General features: G+C 29.1%; 1 protein-coding gene across 2 annotated transcripts in view; it reads right to left on the reverse strand.

Annotated features, from left to right (window-relative positions):
• LOC107454270 (polypeptide N-acetylgalactosaminyltransferase 9) overlaps positions 1-2637 on the reverse strand; it is a 117488-nt gene extending 114851 nt beyond the window's left edge. The window contains exon 1 of one of the 2 annotated variants that reach the window (XM_043046810.2): positions 2440-2637. The gene's annotated coding sequence lies outside the window, so the exon portion shown is untranslated. The remainder of the gene's footprint in view (positions 1-2439) is intronic. The other variant, XM_043046811.2, reaches the window with a different exon arrangement.
• Positions 2638-16195: the final 13558 nt, after the last annotated feature.

Consider the following 16195-nt stretch of genomic DNA (forward strand, 5'->3'; position numbering starts at 1 on the left):
TTCCTGCTAAAATATTACTAAATTTAATAAAAAATGCTAAAAATGACATGTTTGGGCTTGTCCTTTTTAATATGAAGTTTTGATTGATAAATTTTTATTTTAAGTTTTNTTTTTTTTTTTTTTTTTTTTTTTTTTTTTTTTTTTTTTTTTTTTTTTGCAGTTGTATTTTTTATTTTTATTTTATTTTGTTACTTTGTGAACAGAAGACCAACACACTTTGTGAACAGAAGAAGTAAACAAAACGATTGTTTAATCGCTCATTCTTTAATCGTTATCAGATAAGATACATTACATACATTTCTGTTCCAAATCCTTACGTGGCAACACAGTCGAAACAACACGTTTTTTTCCCCCACCGGCATTTTGAATGGTTGAATGGATAGATATTCACTTCATACATGCTTAATATAAAGAATTGTTTAACGAAGTTAAATCAATTTATGTAAACTATTTTAGAACACAGTTAGTAGTAAAAGTATGATTTTGTGGAACATGGAGAAAAAAAGTTTGTTTAATTTTCAAAATTTTAAACTGAATTCGAACGCAACTAACGCCAGTGGTTAAATTAACAATAAAAATACTAACGGAAAATAATTTTCAAATTTCAGTTTCATAAAGCGTCACTGATTTTTAACTTTTTCAATCAATTTTTTCATATAAAAACACCGCATTTTTAATGCTTCAAAAATTATTTGAAAAGCACATAAGCATAAAGTACTCCAAGAAACAAATGTCGAAAAAATAAATATTGTGGTCTAAATTAGCCATTTACATTGATTTTGAACCAATTAAGGAGAAAAAAATTTATAAATTGTAATTGATGAATTTATACTTGGGAGCAAATACCGAATTATTTTAAGTTTTTACCGAATATCTGCAACTAAATAATTTATATCAATGATGCTAAGCTAATTAAAATTACAAATTCTCAAACGTTGCAACAAAAATGAAATTGAACTAAAATTTGAGGAGGGGAGGTAAGAAAAAAAAATAATAACTTGCTTTAAAAATTGATTTTGCCAAAATGTCTAATTAGGGATTCAGGCACAACATTTAGGAATAGTTTCAACAAAATTTAAAGGTTTGTCTTAATTTTGTACAAAAATGATCATTTTGAAACAATAATGAAGTAAACAAGCATAAAAAAACTAGTTTAAACCATCCAAATCTGTCAAAAAGGTCTGAAGACTTAAGATTAGGAAATCACAAAGATACAACGTGTAGTCTATTAACATACAATTAAAAATTAATCTTTAATTGCTTGAAATAATAATTAACTATGGCAAAACATTTCAGAGCATGTGTTAAACACTTAAAGATAAATAAATTACAAAATTGAATTTTAGTCTTTTCTACGTGGATTAGAACTCATCTATCAATATATACCTTAAAATAAGAACTGCTCCAATTTTTATGCATGGCAATAATTTCAAGTTTTGGAAAGATAAAAGCAAAAACAACGTTTTTAAAAATTTGAAACATGTATATTCTTTGTAAAAATACAATTTTTTTTCTTCTTCCCCTTTAAGGTAAGACAATTTCTTTAAGAAAAGATAACATTTGATGTAACGGCAGTTTTTGATTTTAGTATTGGACTAAGAGTTTTCAACTTGACAGATTTAATTTATGATTCAATAAGTCTTAAATCAGCAACCTGTTAACTATAATACAAACATTACTTTCTAAAATTTTAAATAATTCTATAATTAATAAGACAATTATTCAGAAGTGCTTATAAAAAACTATATAATGTTAAAAAATTACATAGAACATTAAGGAATTTTTACTTTAATTGAATTTTTGTAGATAACAGAAAAATTCTTAAACATAAACGAAACATGAACTCAATTAAACATTTGTAAATAGTAATAATAATAAAATTGAATAAAATTTTAAATTTCTACAGTTTGTTCCATCATATGCGGTTTCAAACAGTTAAGTTAAAGAAAATAAATTCTAGATCTTGAATTTAGTAATTAACGCAGATGATCCATTTATTTATATATTACCTAATTTATAATATAATGGATACATTTACCTAATTAATAATGTGAAAATTTTCAAAAACTTGCAAAATAATTTTAATATAATACTCTTCACGCTTACTCAAAACAAATTTAAGTTTTTTATTTCATTTAAATAAAAAATAATAAAGATTAAAAGTAAAAAAAAAAGAATACGAGAGAACAATTTAAGAGAATAGAATTAAGTCTTTAACGGAAGCAAACTGACCCATTCAATTTTCTCTAGAAGCGTAAAATTAAACTAAACATTTTTCATATAATTTATTAACACATTTTTAGCTGTCACTAAAAAATGTTAGTCCCCTAAAGCGAGTAAGGTAGGGATGCAACATGTGATCGAACGCGCCGTTAAAACGTAAACAAACGTTTACTCCTCAAAAATTCAAAGTCAAAAGAACAGAAAACTTTTACTTACAGGTTTGGATAGAACAATTTTGGATTATCTAAATGTCTGTCAAAAAATAAATAAATTCCATGAATATTATTCCTCGTGTTCCCCAATACTTTAGACAGACAAACCAACTATTTCCACCGCGGTTTAACCACACAGCCTTCCCACGTCCGCTTCTCGTAAGAGACTGCCACATGAAAAGAATGATAACAAATCATTCTCGCCAAGAGGGTTACCATTGTTTGGTATTAAGCGCTATATTTAGGGTGAAATTTAAACATCAAAGCCAACTGATTTATTCAAAATTATTTTGTGTGAAAAAAAGTAGCGGAAAATTGAATGAAATAAAATTTAAAAAAAAAAAGAAAGAAGAAAAATTAATTTTAAAAAAAAAGGAAATTGTAAAGATTTATAATACATGACATTATAAAATACAACTTTGTTACACGTATCCTTTTCCTTTCTTAAAAAAAGTTTCATGTGTATTAGTTAAACATTGTTAAAAAAATGTTTTAATTTTATTAAGATAAAATTTTAATTTAAAAAAAAGATAACAGATTTAAAAAAGTAGAAATTAAAAAAAAATTAAAGCAAATATTTCATTTTAAATTTAATTTCCAAATTATTATATATATATATTTTTTTTTTAATTTAAATTCTACATTTATTCTTTAAAATATCTCTTTTTTTCTTTCTTGTTTTCAAAAAATTCCAAAAAAAGTTAATGTACGCTCAAATAAGATAATTGNATAAAAAAAAAAAAAAAGAAAGAAGAAAAATTAATTTTAAAAAAAAAGGAAATTTTAAAGATTCATAATATATGACATTATAAAATACAACTTTGTTTCACGTATCCTTTTCCTTTCTTAAAAAAAGTTTCATGCGTGTTAGTTAAACATTGTTAAAAAAATGTTTTAATTTTATTAAGATCATTTGTTAATTTAAGAAAACAGATAACAGATTTAAAAAAGTAGAATAAAAAAAAATGAAAGCAAATATTTCATTTTAAATTTAATTTTCAAATTATTATATATATTTTTCTTAATTTAAATTCTATATTTATTCTTTAAAATATCTTTTTTTTTCTTTCTTGTTTTCAAAAAATTCCAAAAAAAGTTAATGTACGCTCAAATAAGAAAAATGTTTATTATAGTATTTGAAAAAAAAAAAGAGTGGATCAATTGTTTTAAAACAACACAAAAGAGAAAAAAGAAAACAACATTTAAAACCGATTTTTGAATACATCTTGTTAAAGAATATGTTTGATTTTTACTTTGAGGACACTTTAAAGAAAAAGTGGAAAAGTTAAAATCATCATTTCCACTTGCTTTATGCTTTGAAAATATCATATTCCGCTTTTCAAATTATCATATTTAGAAAGTTTATTGATTTGGAAGTCATTAAGTGATTAAAAAAAAACTATTTCTGGCATATTATCTTTAATGGGATATTTTGAATAATTTCAAAATAATTAATTATTTCGAAGAATTTGATGAAAATATCCAGATAATTATGAATCAAACGAAAACAGTTAATCAACATCAAAACTATTTTCACACTCAACTCGGAATGAAAAAGTAATAAGTGTCCCAAATCTCATTGTATTCACGAATAAAAAAAATATTGATTGACTCAAACGTCATTGATATTTATGAATAAAAATATTAATTAACACAAATGTCACTGACATTCATGAACGAAAAGTTATTCATTTACAGTGTCACGTATGAAATTAAAAAAAAATATTGATTGAGTAATATCACTGATATTTAGGATTGAAAAATGATCGATTAACACGAAAGTTAATGATATTCTTGCATGATAATATCGCTGATATTTCTAAAATGTCATTATTGAACGCAGATGTTTATGCTGTTGTTAAATATGCCACTAGCCAATATCAGCGAGCCTGCTATGGCTAAGAATGCGACTTTGCCACACACATACGTCACAGCTCGTTTCAATGGGAGGATTCATTCCCACGTCTTTCATCCATCCGTAGGTCGTCATTCTGACCTGAACCAGAGAACGATCCATCTCCAATTCAGTACCCTCAAAGGAATCGATTTGTTATGGGAATTTAGAGGAGTTTGTGACCCCGACAGATTTAAGGTGCACCAGACATCATTTAATACGCGGAGATTCTTCGGCCGGTTTCATTTAAACTCCCATTCTCACGAACACGAATCCAACGTCTTACGAACCAGACTATACCGGCCCACAAATGTTTCTGATATTCATGAATGAAAAGTGTACTAATAGGCGAGATTGTCACTAATATACACGAATGAAAAGGGTACTAATAGACGTGACTGTCACTAATATACACGAATGAAAAGAGTAATTATAGACGTGACTGCCACTAATATACACGAATGAAAAGGGTACTAATAGACGTGGCTGTCACTAATATACACGAATGAAAAGAGTACTAATAGACGCGACTGTCACTAATATACATGAATGAAAAGAGTTCTAATAGACGTGATTGTCACTAATATACATGAATGAAAAGGGTACTAATAGACGTGGCTGTCACTAATATACACGAATGAAAAGAGTAATTATAGACGCGACTGTCACTAATATACATGAATGAAAAGGGTACTAATAGACGTGGCTGTCACTAATATACACGAATGAAAAGAGTACTAATAGACGCAACTGTCACTAATATACATGAATGAAAAGAGTACTAATAGACGTGACTGTCACTAATATACACGAATAAAAAGAGTACTAATAGACGTGATTGTCACTAATATACACGAATGAAAAAAGTATTAATTAACACAAAAGTAGCAACAAACAACAAAAAATGGATAGGTGTGCTGCCAACGGATAGACTAGCGGGAATAAATAGATATCCTCCCATAGAAAAATTTATAATCAACATTAGAGAACAATCAAGGGAACTTTTCTTTAAAAAATAAATAATAAATAAAAAAAAAATTTAAAAGAAAATGGACACTTTCAGTAAGACTGTGCTTTGTCGTGGAAATTTAGAAGATTTGATCTAAGTGTACTTTATTTTATAACTGTCGTTAAACAGCCGACCCAATTTTTGGATTTACGACTACTAACGTTCAACTCTGTAACCTTGTAATTTTGAACCCAATCCAAAAGACAAGGGAACTCCTAGATCAAGTATTGGAAGAAATTTGTCTTTGTGGACGACATTTTGATGAAACTAACCAGCATTTGCCTTACACGGAGAGGAAAACCACGAAAATCTCGCACATTTAATCTAATGGCAAAGGGAAATCGAACTCATTATATGAATTAATCTTCAAAATTCGTATTCAATTACAACTCAATAACTGAATATTTATTTATTATTGAATAAAAGCCACTATGGCACTAAGGTGTAATAGAGGTTAAGGATCCACAATTTCGTATTCGAAGACATGATATTGACAATTACGCACCTTTACTTATATCACACCTATATGTTCAGAAAACGTAACGTACGTGATCAAAAAACTGATTCTTTCACTGAATTCAGCAACTCAAATGAAGTACTAATATTTTCTCATCTGAATATTTCGTTTATCAAACTTAAAATAAATGTCACAATATATAGGAATGAATTACAATATAATTTGGGTTTTTATAGGAAATGGTCCCCATTCTTTTGAAGAAAAATAAAACATTTTAGTAATTTTAAGAAGCAGTATACTAGCATAACCACGATTGTTTCATCTGTTTCAATTTTAGCATGAACTGATTTTTCAAAAAAGTCATTATTTTAACCGGTGCTCGTGAGTCGGTAGTTTTTATGTTCTACTCCAATTTCAGACTATCAGACTCTTAACTCCAGCTGTGATTTTTGCTCTATTAAAATTTCCGTCGAATCCCAAGAAAGTATTAATATTAAATATTTGTTATTTCAAATTATATATTTACATTTTTGAAGTACGTACGATTAAAGTAAAAATAACTTATCTAAAATGATATTTTGTATTCTAACATAAGAGTTGAAGAAATAAATTTTAAAAAAATAATTTGCACAAAATGGTGAAATTGTACAAAATTATTTTAAGCTAGTAATCACTCACTGACATGTAATGTGTCTTGTATCAGGTTAGTGATGATTCATCAAGGAGGAAACTATTACAAACAATAAAAATTCATTCGCTTTTTTTTCTTCTTTTTTTTGGATTTATTTAGCAAAATAAATTTAGTTTTAGAAATTACAAATTGAAAGATAATTTATTAATTATTTATTTGTTACTATAATCGGGTTTTCGAAAATTTCACTCATTTTTCGTATTTTGCTTCCCTAAACATAGATTCAAAAAATTCCAATGTGTTTAATTAAGTAAAAATAATTAAAATAATTGTCCTAACATTCATTAGAATAATATTCTTGCTTACATAATAATGAATATTTATGTAAATAATTTTAATTCAATCATCATATGTTCCCCTATTAATCTACAATTTAATTATCCTGAATCGGAGTCGATCCAATATTTACGACTCCGAAAAAACTTTCCTCGACTCCAACTCCAATTTGGGGACAAATAAATAAATGATAAATCTGATAGAAGCAGTTTCTTTTCAACTTAAAGTAGTCCCGAAGTATAAAAACTAAGTTTAAATCTTAAGTGAAATGTTAAACATTGTTGTGAAACAGTGCCAAATCTTATGATTGTTGTTCCAAACATCATCTGCACAAGAATTTAAACCGTTTTTATCGTCATACTTGGCAAACTTCTGTACTTAAAAATCATGGTTTGAATCCAAAAAAAAGCTCAGATGCGCCAAGTTCGACAGAGTGAGAATTTTCTATATCACTTTCAAATATGTAAACAAAAATTTACATTTAGAAGCAATAATGGGTGCATTGAAATATATTTTCTTCCAGTTAGCATGCTTAAAATTAACTTGCATTGAACCGAAAAAGAGTTATTACATTGAATAACTTTTATTCCAATAAGCAGATTTTCACGTAGCTAATCTTAAACGTTTAATAGGGTAATCTCAAATTGCGAATTAATTGGTGTAAACTATTGATTACGCTGTAAAACCAGATGCAGAAACGTTCTTTTTCTAAATAAATAATTATTCAACTGATTTGGATTCACAATTATCAAAATAAGAGGAGGTGGGTAGCCACAATTTAGAAAATATGATCCCAACAATTAACTGGTAAGCTCTCTCAATATTTTTTATTTATTTAACGGTAACAACTATTTATTATTTTTATTTTACCATGTTTATATAAACTTGCCTTTGTGTATGTCTGTCCGGGTGGAATTTTGTAATCAGTTTTAAACTAACTTCCCGACTAGCTACAAACTTCAAATTTGGCACACAGTTCAGAATTGGATGACAATGCATGAAAATGACGAGAAAAAAGACATACAAAGTAAAATAAAATTAAAATTTAAAAAAAAAATTATTTTCGAGATTGTCTTTTGTTGTCGATTCCATTATTTCAAATTAGTATTACGTGTCAGGTAAAAAGATTTTTATTGTCGGAGTATTTTTATTGGCTGAAAAATCAAGTGGTAGGATCCAGTTTTTCCTCATTCATTTCCAGATTGTTTTGGTTTTCATCTGCATAAAACTAATGAAAGTCATAAAGGTATTGTTTTTCTATAAAGATTTTTGTATCCCTAAAATGAAAATGAAAGTTCTATTATTTAAGTAGTGGTCTTGTAGTAGTCTTGACTACTCTTGACTTAAAAAAATAATCTAAATAAAAATATATATTTTTAAAAACCACGTTTTTTGTAGTGAAGAATAATAATTGAAAAGTAATAACTTTTAAAAAATATAAAATAAAAATTAAAAAAATTATAATTTAAAATAAAAAAATTCAAAATAAAAAATAATATTTTTAAAAGCCTCGTTCTTGTAGTAGAGAATAATAATTAAAAAAAATTTTGATAAACGAAAAACGTGGGGCGCATGAAATACATAACAGTATATATACACATACATATACACATTTTCTTACTCATACACTTGCACAGTCATATATACATCCACATACATATGCATATACACAAACATATTCCACATCCACATTCAGATACAATTACAGATATACCATACACATATTCTCAAGAGCACACAAACACACACTAATATAACATTACTGTTATGTATTTCATGCGCCCCACGTTTTTCGTTTATCAAAATTTTTTTAATTATTATTCTCCACTACAAAAACATGGTTTTTAAAAATATTATTTTTTATTTTGAATTTTTTTATTGTTTTATTTCCTATTGTTCGAAAAAGATCTTGAATATTTAAGCATGCAAATATTTGTTATTTTATACTGTGTAATTTTAAATGACGAAATACAATATTTGAATGAAATTGGTTGAATAGTTTATGAAAAATGAAAATATAGAAATGCGTTTTTGTTTTTTAAATAAAAATTTAAGCCTCAGAAACTATTTAATTGATTTCCAACACATTTTAAATTTTTTTTAAAATTAAAATTACGTAATTTACAATGATGTAAAAAATTTTCATGCCTTACATTTCAAAAAATTTGCGTCGGTTACTAGTATTGACAACAAGGGAAAACTGCGACAGCATTATTAGAATTTTATATATGGTAAGATTTCGGTTGCCCTTATGCAATTATTTAAAGTGAAATGTCATTGGAAAAAAAAAAGATATTTTTTTAATAACAATGTATTTAATAAATTATGTAAAATTGATGCATTTATAAAACTTTCATAATTTTCGGTCTCGGTTCTTGAATGATAATTAATAAAATTATCAAATTTGTTAATAAAGAAATACGCTTTTCTAATACCAATTTTCAATGTTTTTGTAGCAGTTAGTTTTATATTTAACTAGAAAAAAAAAACATATTTCTGGTTGTTTCATACATTCTCAGCTTACATTGCACCAAAAATAAATTTATAACTAGACTAGATTCAGTTCCGTGACTTCGAATTTGTGGACTGATCGTTAAGACACGGTTCCCAGCAGATCACCGAAGTCAAGCATCACTGGCTACGGTCAGTGTGCGGGTGGGTGACCACTTGGATCAGTCTGCGTAGGGAACGAGGATGTGCGGTATTGGTCCTCGTTAAACTGTGCTACCGTAAAGTGCTCGACTTCGCGCGCAGGTTGTCGGGCTACCGAAGCGGGGGTGCCATCCCCACCGCACAGGATGGAAATTGTGATGGCATGTCTTCGGATCATCCTCAGGGATGCTTCCCAGACCGTCGCCAATAGCCCATTGTGCAGCTCTAGTGTGACGTAAGTTAACAACCACAACAACTTCGAATTTAATAGTCTGACATAATAACTGACTTACGATTAATCCTCATTTCTCTTATTTTATTTTATAACAGTCGTTGAACAGACGATCCAATTTTTTGGGTTTCTGGATCAAGTATTGGGAGAAATTTGCCTTCGTGGAGGACATTTTGATGGAACTAACCCGTATTTGCGTTACACAGAGAGGAAAACCTCACACTGTGAGCCTGACGGCAAAAGGACTCTAGCTCATGATCTGTCTACCAAAGAGGATACATTACGTCAGCTCTGTGGTCGGTGCAATTCGAACTGCTGGGATTACAGCTGGGATTCGAACCCTGTTTACCTCATTGGAAGGTGAGCGCACTATCCCCTCACCCTCCACGATTCCATTTCTCGAATTTTTTTATTTTATTTTATAACCGTTGTTAGTTGACCCAATTTTCCGATTTACTACTACTCATGTTCAACTCTGTAGCCTTGCAATTTTGAACCCAATTCAGAAGACAAGGGAACAAGTAATAGGAGAAATTTGCCTTCGTGGAGAACTTTTTGGTGGAATGAACCTCTATTTACAATTCGTGGAGAGGAAAAGCACGAAAACCTTCCACGGATAGTCCGACGGCAAGGGGACTCCAACCCCTGATCCGTCTACCATTGAGGATATTTTACGCTAGCACTGTGTTCGGTGCAAGCCGGATGCGGAATTCGTATCGACCAGTCATCGTTGGGATTTGAACCCGGTTCAATTCACTGGAAAACGAACTCTCTTTTTCCTGAGTCACCGCTGCTCCATTTCTCTCTTATTAAGTGTTTTTAAAATCAAGTTTTTTTATTGTTAAATACATTTTCGTTACTTCTTTTGTCTATGAAGTTGAGGTTCCGTCGAAAGACGGTTCATCCTATAGGATTCCATTGCCGAAAAAAATTGGGAACCACTGATCTAGACTATTGGGATCATATTTCCAGGATTGATTCCTTTCTCTCCTGGTGGTCAAAAAACTAAATCCGACGAATAAAAGGGTATGTTTATTAAAAAAAAAACATGTTTTTTTTCCAGTTTTGCAACTTAATTCTTAATTACCGATTTAGATAGCGTATTTTAATTTAAAACCCTTTGAATTAAGACAGGTTTTTAGTACGTAATTATCCAAACATTTTATTTCAAATTTCTTTATTTTTTATTTCTTAATGTAAGTTTAACGTAACGTTTTTTCTTTTGTTTAATTCAATGTGTATCTAACTTGCATACCACTAAATATTTTAATGTCGAAAATTATTTTATGATCCTTTTTTTTAATGACGCAATTTTCTCCTCCTCATTTTGGAAATAAATTAAAAACATAATAATTTGGAGTATTGTTGAAATTCCCACTTCTGCATTCAATCGAATTATAAGATTTGATTTGTTGATAGTTTGAATTATTCAAAGTTTGGATAAATTAAATTCTGTCTACACAACAATTAAATAAGCATAGAATAGCGTTTTTTACACTTTTTCTAAATTGCGACTGCATTTCTTTCGAATTTTTTTTAAAATTTTAAATATCATAAGATAATGTTTTTTCTGTAAAAGCACGCAGAAATAATTCAAAAACAGCTTTTATTTATTATAGTATGCAAACAATTTAGCAAGGAAAAGTAAAAATTATTGCAAAATAATTTTAAAAAAATTGTAGCAGATTGCAGAAAAAAAAAATTTCTTGTTACTCAACGATTCCTTTCAAAAGTTAACGATAGCTCAACATCGAAAGAGTAATACCCACGATTTTCAAGGCTCGTAAGAAAAATATGCATGTGGATCACAATAAACTGGTTGATATACATTTTCTTTTGATAGTTAAAACGAACAACTTATAGCCTATATGCATCATTACATAGATTCATTGGATCATTAAGTCCATTTAATAGGTATTTATACATTTTATACCCTTAAATTGCACGAATACCCTTATTGCTTCTTTTAAAATCTAGTTTCTTGAAATAAAATGTGTTAAAATAATAGTAATAATCTTAAAAACTTCGAAGCAATAATGACACACATCTAGTTTTATATTTCCGCAAAAAGTATGAGCTAATAAAATAAAGATTGGCAATAGAACATATCAAAATGGAAAAGCATTTAAATCCATTGCAAAATGTTTTTTCTTCTTCTACGGATATAGTTGTGTTTTTCTTGATATGTTTTCTCCATGTAATCAAGCTTAGCGTAACTACTTACTATTGTTGTAACTATTTTAATTAAATTACTCATTGTTATTATTACAAACAAATTACTATTACTTTTTAAGATTAGCTGCGACCCAGAAATCGGTTAGCTCTTATATTTTTTTCAATCACAATGGACTACAATAATTTTCCACTTTTTGAACAGTTTATAAATCAAATAGTATCGATTTAAAGTTGAGTTGTCTCCGTGAATGGCCGAAATCAAGAGAATGTCGACTTTCACACCGGTGAATGTCAACATTCACACAGTCGCTTTGGTGAATGTCCGAAATATTTATTAGATCCGATATGATATTAATTTATTAGTTAATATTATTATATTGATTCGATATTTTAAAATCTGCTGAGGATAGATTAGCAGAAACATCAGTGTTCGGAATACCGTTTAAATGCATAATGAGCAGTGGCACTTGACTTTAAGAAAACATAAATGTAGGACATACCGGGCAAATATATACCAGGCAGTATCACTTAACTAGTCCTAGTATATATTTCGGTCATTTACCAAAGCGACAACCACAGTAGCAGAGTATTTATTAAATAATTATAAGTTAATTAAATATAAGTTATAATTATAAGTTATTTATAAGTTAATTAAAGTATTTATTAATTAAGTCAATTAGAGTATTTTGTTGATTTTAATTGGTAGGTTGTAGAACATTCAATTATCGGTGGCTTACCGATTCTTTCAAACACTGAGGACTTATTTTCCCTTTTTTTTTTATCAATTTTCTCGGGCCTATTTAACTTAAAATAAATAAATAAAAATAATAATGTAGAAAGTAAACACAAAATTTTTAACTTAAATCTCCTATAAATGCTTAATTTTTGACTAGCATCTAATTTTAATTTTTTTCGCTATAAAAAAAACTTGAATACAAACGAAAAAGTAATGCCTTACAATAAAAAGCACGATAATATGGTACAACTCAGATCCTGAGTTGAGCTGAGGATTTCAAATTATTAGCCAGTAAATTAACTAAATATCAAAAGTATTCGCCAATTTTCGAGTCTTCGTCGAATGCTTACGGTAGTTTGTTTCAGACTTATAATATTATTTGGACCCACTTCTAATGGGTTATCTACCGAAAATTACTTTTAATTTAATCGAATAAACAATACTGATTTGTTTAAAAAAATTCATTTTGACGTAATTTTAATTTCTTTCCAGTGGAAAAAAAATCATTCACCAAAACACAATTTTATTCGCCAGATTTACGATTTTATCGCATGGGTCGAGGTGGCGAATGTGTTTAGGGCAGGCCCTGCAACTTAGAAGTATCATATTGCCTAGAATTTGAACGATATAGTTCAGCACGTTCTTCAGGATCGTGGCTATGGTTGAACTCACAATAACGTGTTTTAAACACGTGAATGACGAAAAGGGATTACATTTTACATGATGCAATGATTAAATAAAATTCACCTTTGTTATATGTAATTTATAAGCACCCTTTTCTCTCCTGGTCATCAAAACTTAAACTCTAATTTTTATTTCCCATGGTCCATATAACGTATGTTTCAAGTTTCACTGATACACGAAAACTGGAACAGATTTTATGCTGATTTGCACAGAGCAATTACACACTGATAATCACGTAAATGAAATGGTCTGAAATCGAAATAATTTTATCAAGGTTTTCGCGAGAAAATTTCTAACATAATTAGCTATATGTATGCAAGGTGCCAAAAATATATGAAAACCGTGAAATATGTAACGCAAAAAGTACACATTGTATCTAATATATTTTAAAATAAAGCAAATAAACAAAAAAACCACTTAAGAAATACTTTCAATAGTTGCATTGAATGATACAAACTCAATCCAACTATTCTCATTTTCTGCGAATGGAACTGGGGGGGGGGACTTAAAAATCCTGTTAAATGTGGAACACCTGTTTTTTTTCATTATTTTTAGATTTGGATTTTCCAGTGAAAAAAGAGCTCCAATTCGGCAAATAAGTTGTTCCATCTTGGTTAACAGATAAAACTGTAATTGCAAATTGAAGATGGGATAAAAATAGCTTAAAATGCTGCTATTTCAAAACACACACGTCAGACAAAATAAATAAACAATAATAAAAATAGCCTCCTTTGATATTTTTAAATATGAACCTAATGACATCAAATCTTGTTTAGACACTGTGGCTAAGGCTGCTCTATGGGGGAGTGGTACCTAGTTTCAGGAATTGGTATCATTGAGTATATCGTTTGAAATTATTTTCAACCGAATATTTTCAGATTTTTGATCCACTGCGTATTCCATCAGCTATTTGACTGTTTCCATACATTTTGGACATCCTGTCTACACGCATACATAACTTGGTATTTCTACTTGTAAATTTACAGCCTCTTAAAAAAATGTTTTCAGTTTCTTCGCTTTAATTCACAGGAATAATTTTATTTTATAACCATCGCAGAACAGTCGACTCAATTTTGGATTTAAGATTACTAATATTCAACTCCGTAGCCTCGTCATTTTGAACCCATCCAGAAGACAAGGGAATTCCTGGATTAAGCATTAGGAGAAATTTGATATCGTGGAAGACTCTNGTATTGATTTGTTGTGGGAACATGGAGGACTTTGAGACTCGACAGATTTAACGTGCATCAGTCACCATTTACTACACGGGGAGTCTTCGGCCGGCGAGGATCGAACCCACGACCTCTTGGATATGGGCCCAGCGCCCTACCGACCGACAAAATAAATAAACAATAAAAATAGCCTCATTTAATATTTTGAAATATCAACCTAATGACATCAAATCTTGTTTAGACACTGTGGCTAGGGCTGCTCCATGGGGGGGGGGGTACCTAGTTTCAGGATTTGGTATCATTGAGTATATCGTTTGAAATTATTTCCGACCGAATATTTTCAGATTTTTGATCCACTGAGTATTCCATCAGCTATTTGACTGTTTCTATACATTTTGGACATCCTGTCTATACGCATACATAACTTGGTATTTCTACTTATAAATTCACAGCCTCTTAAAAAAATGTTTTCAGTTTCTTCGCTTTAGTTCACAGGAATAATTTTATTTTATAACCATCGCAGAACAGTCGACCCAATTTTGGATTTAAGATTACTAATATTCAACTCCGTAGCCTCGTAATTTTGAACCCATCCAGAAGACAAGGGAATTCCTGGATTAAGTATTGGGAGAAATTTGATATCGTGGAAGACTCTTAGATGGAACTAACCCGCATGAGCGTTACATGGGGAAGAAAACCACAAAAACGTCCCACATTTAGCCTAATGGAAAGGGGACTCTAGCCCATGAACCGTCTACCACTGAGGATATTTTACATCAGGACTGTGGTCGGTGTGAGCCGGGTGCGGAATTTGTATCCATCAGCCACGACTGGGATTCAAACAAGGTTCACCTCATTGGAAGGCAAATGCTCTTGCGGTTTTGTTATCGAAAGACAGACAGACATATAAAGCACAAATTTTTAATAAAAATTCCTGGAAAATAAAAAAAAACAAGAGTTTGATTCAGAAAAAAAAAACAATATTTATTAAATATACAATTTAATATTTCTTTTAAAACAAAGCACAACCAACTTACACAGACATATTTGCAATTTTTATAAAGGAACTTCAAGTAACATTTCTATTATACATGTTTTTTTTAAATATAAAATAAAATCAAAATGAAGTAATCTCAACAAAAGCAATATTTCAACAAGGAGTACAATCAGAAGAGAAAAAGAAAGCGTCCATGGTATAATAATGGATAATAAATAAATCGAATCCATAAATGAAGAAATACAAATATATTTTGACCGTACTCCTAATAAACAAAATAAAATGCACAATATCTACAAAATCACTGGGCACAGATATTATATTTTTTTACAGGAAGTTTAATCACTATAAAATATTATTTTAAATAATTATTTGAAGTATTAAATACTTTGATGATGGTAGTTCTAACCACAACAAAATAATGAGATTCTATGATTAATGATATGTAAAATACTTGGTAGATAAAACATAGCACCGCAGATTAATATTTTGAAAAATTAAGGAAACATATAAATGACATTAAATAAAATGGAAAATAATTTTAATCATATGCATTACTAAAATAGCTATTACCTTACATCCTGGTGTATAAGTCGAATTTTCAGAACTCCAAAATTTAAAAAAAAATATATAAGGGGATCAACTTAAACGCTAGTAATTATGTCTGACTTTCCTCAATCTTGATATCGGGGCATATAAAAGTTTACATATTATTGTTTTTTCTATAAACGATACTTTAAATTACGTTCAGAAAAAAAAATGAAGAATCATTTTTAGATCGGTCA

Source organism: Parasteatoda tepidariorum, chromosome 10 (genome assembly GCF_043381705.1).
Source record: "Parasteatoda tepidariorum isolate YZ-2023 chromosome 10, CAS_Ptep_4.0, whole genome shotgun sequence".
NCBI lineage: Eukaryota > Metazoa > Arthropoda > Arachnida > Araneae > Theridiidae > Parasteatoda > Parasteatoda tepidariorum.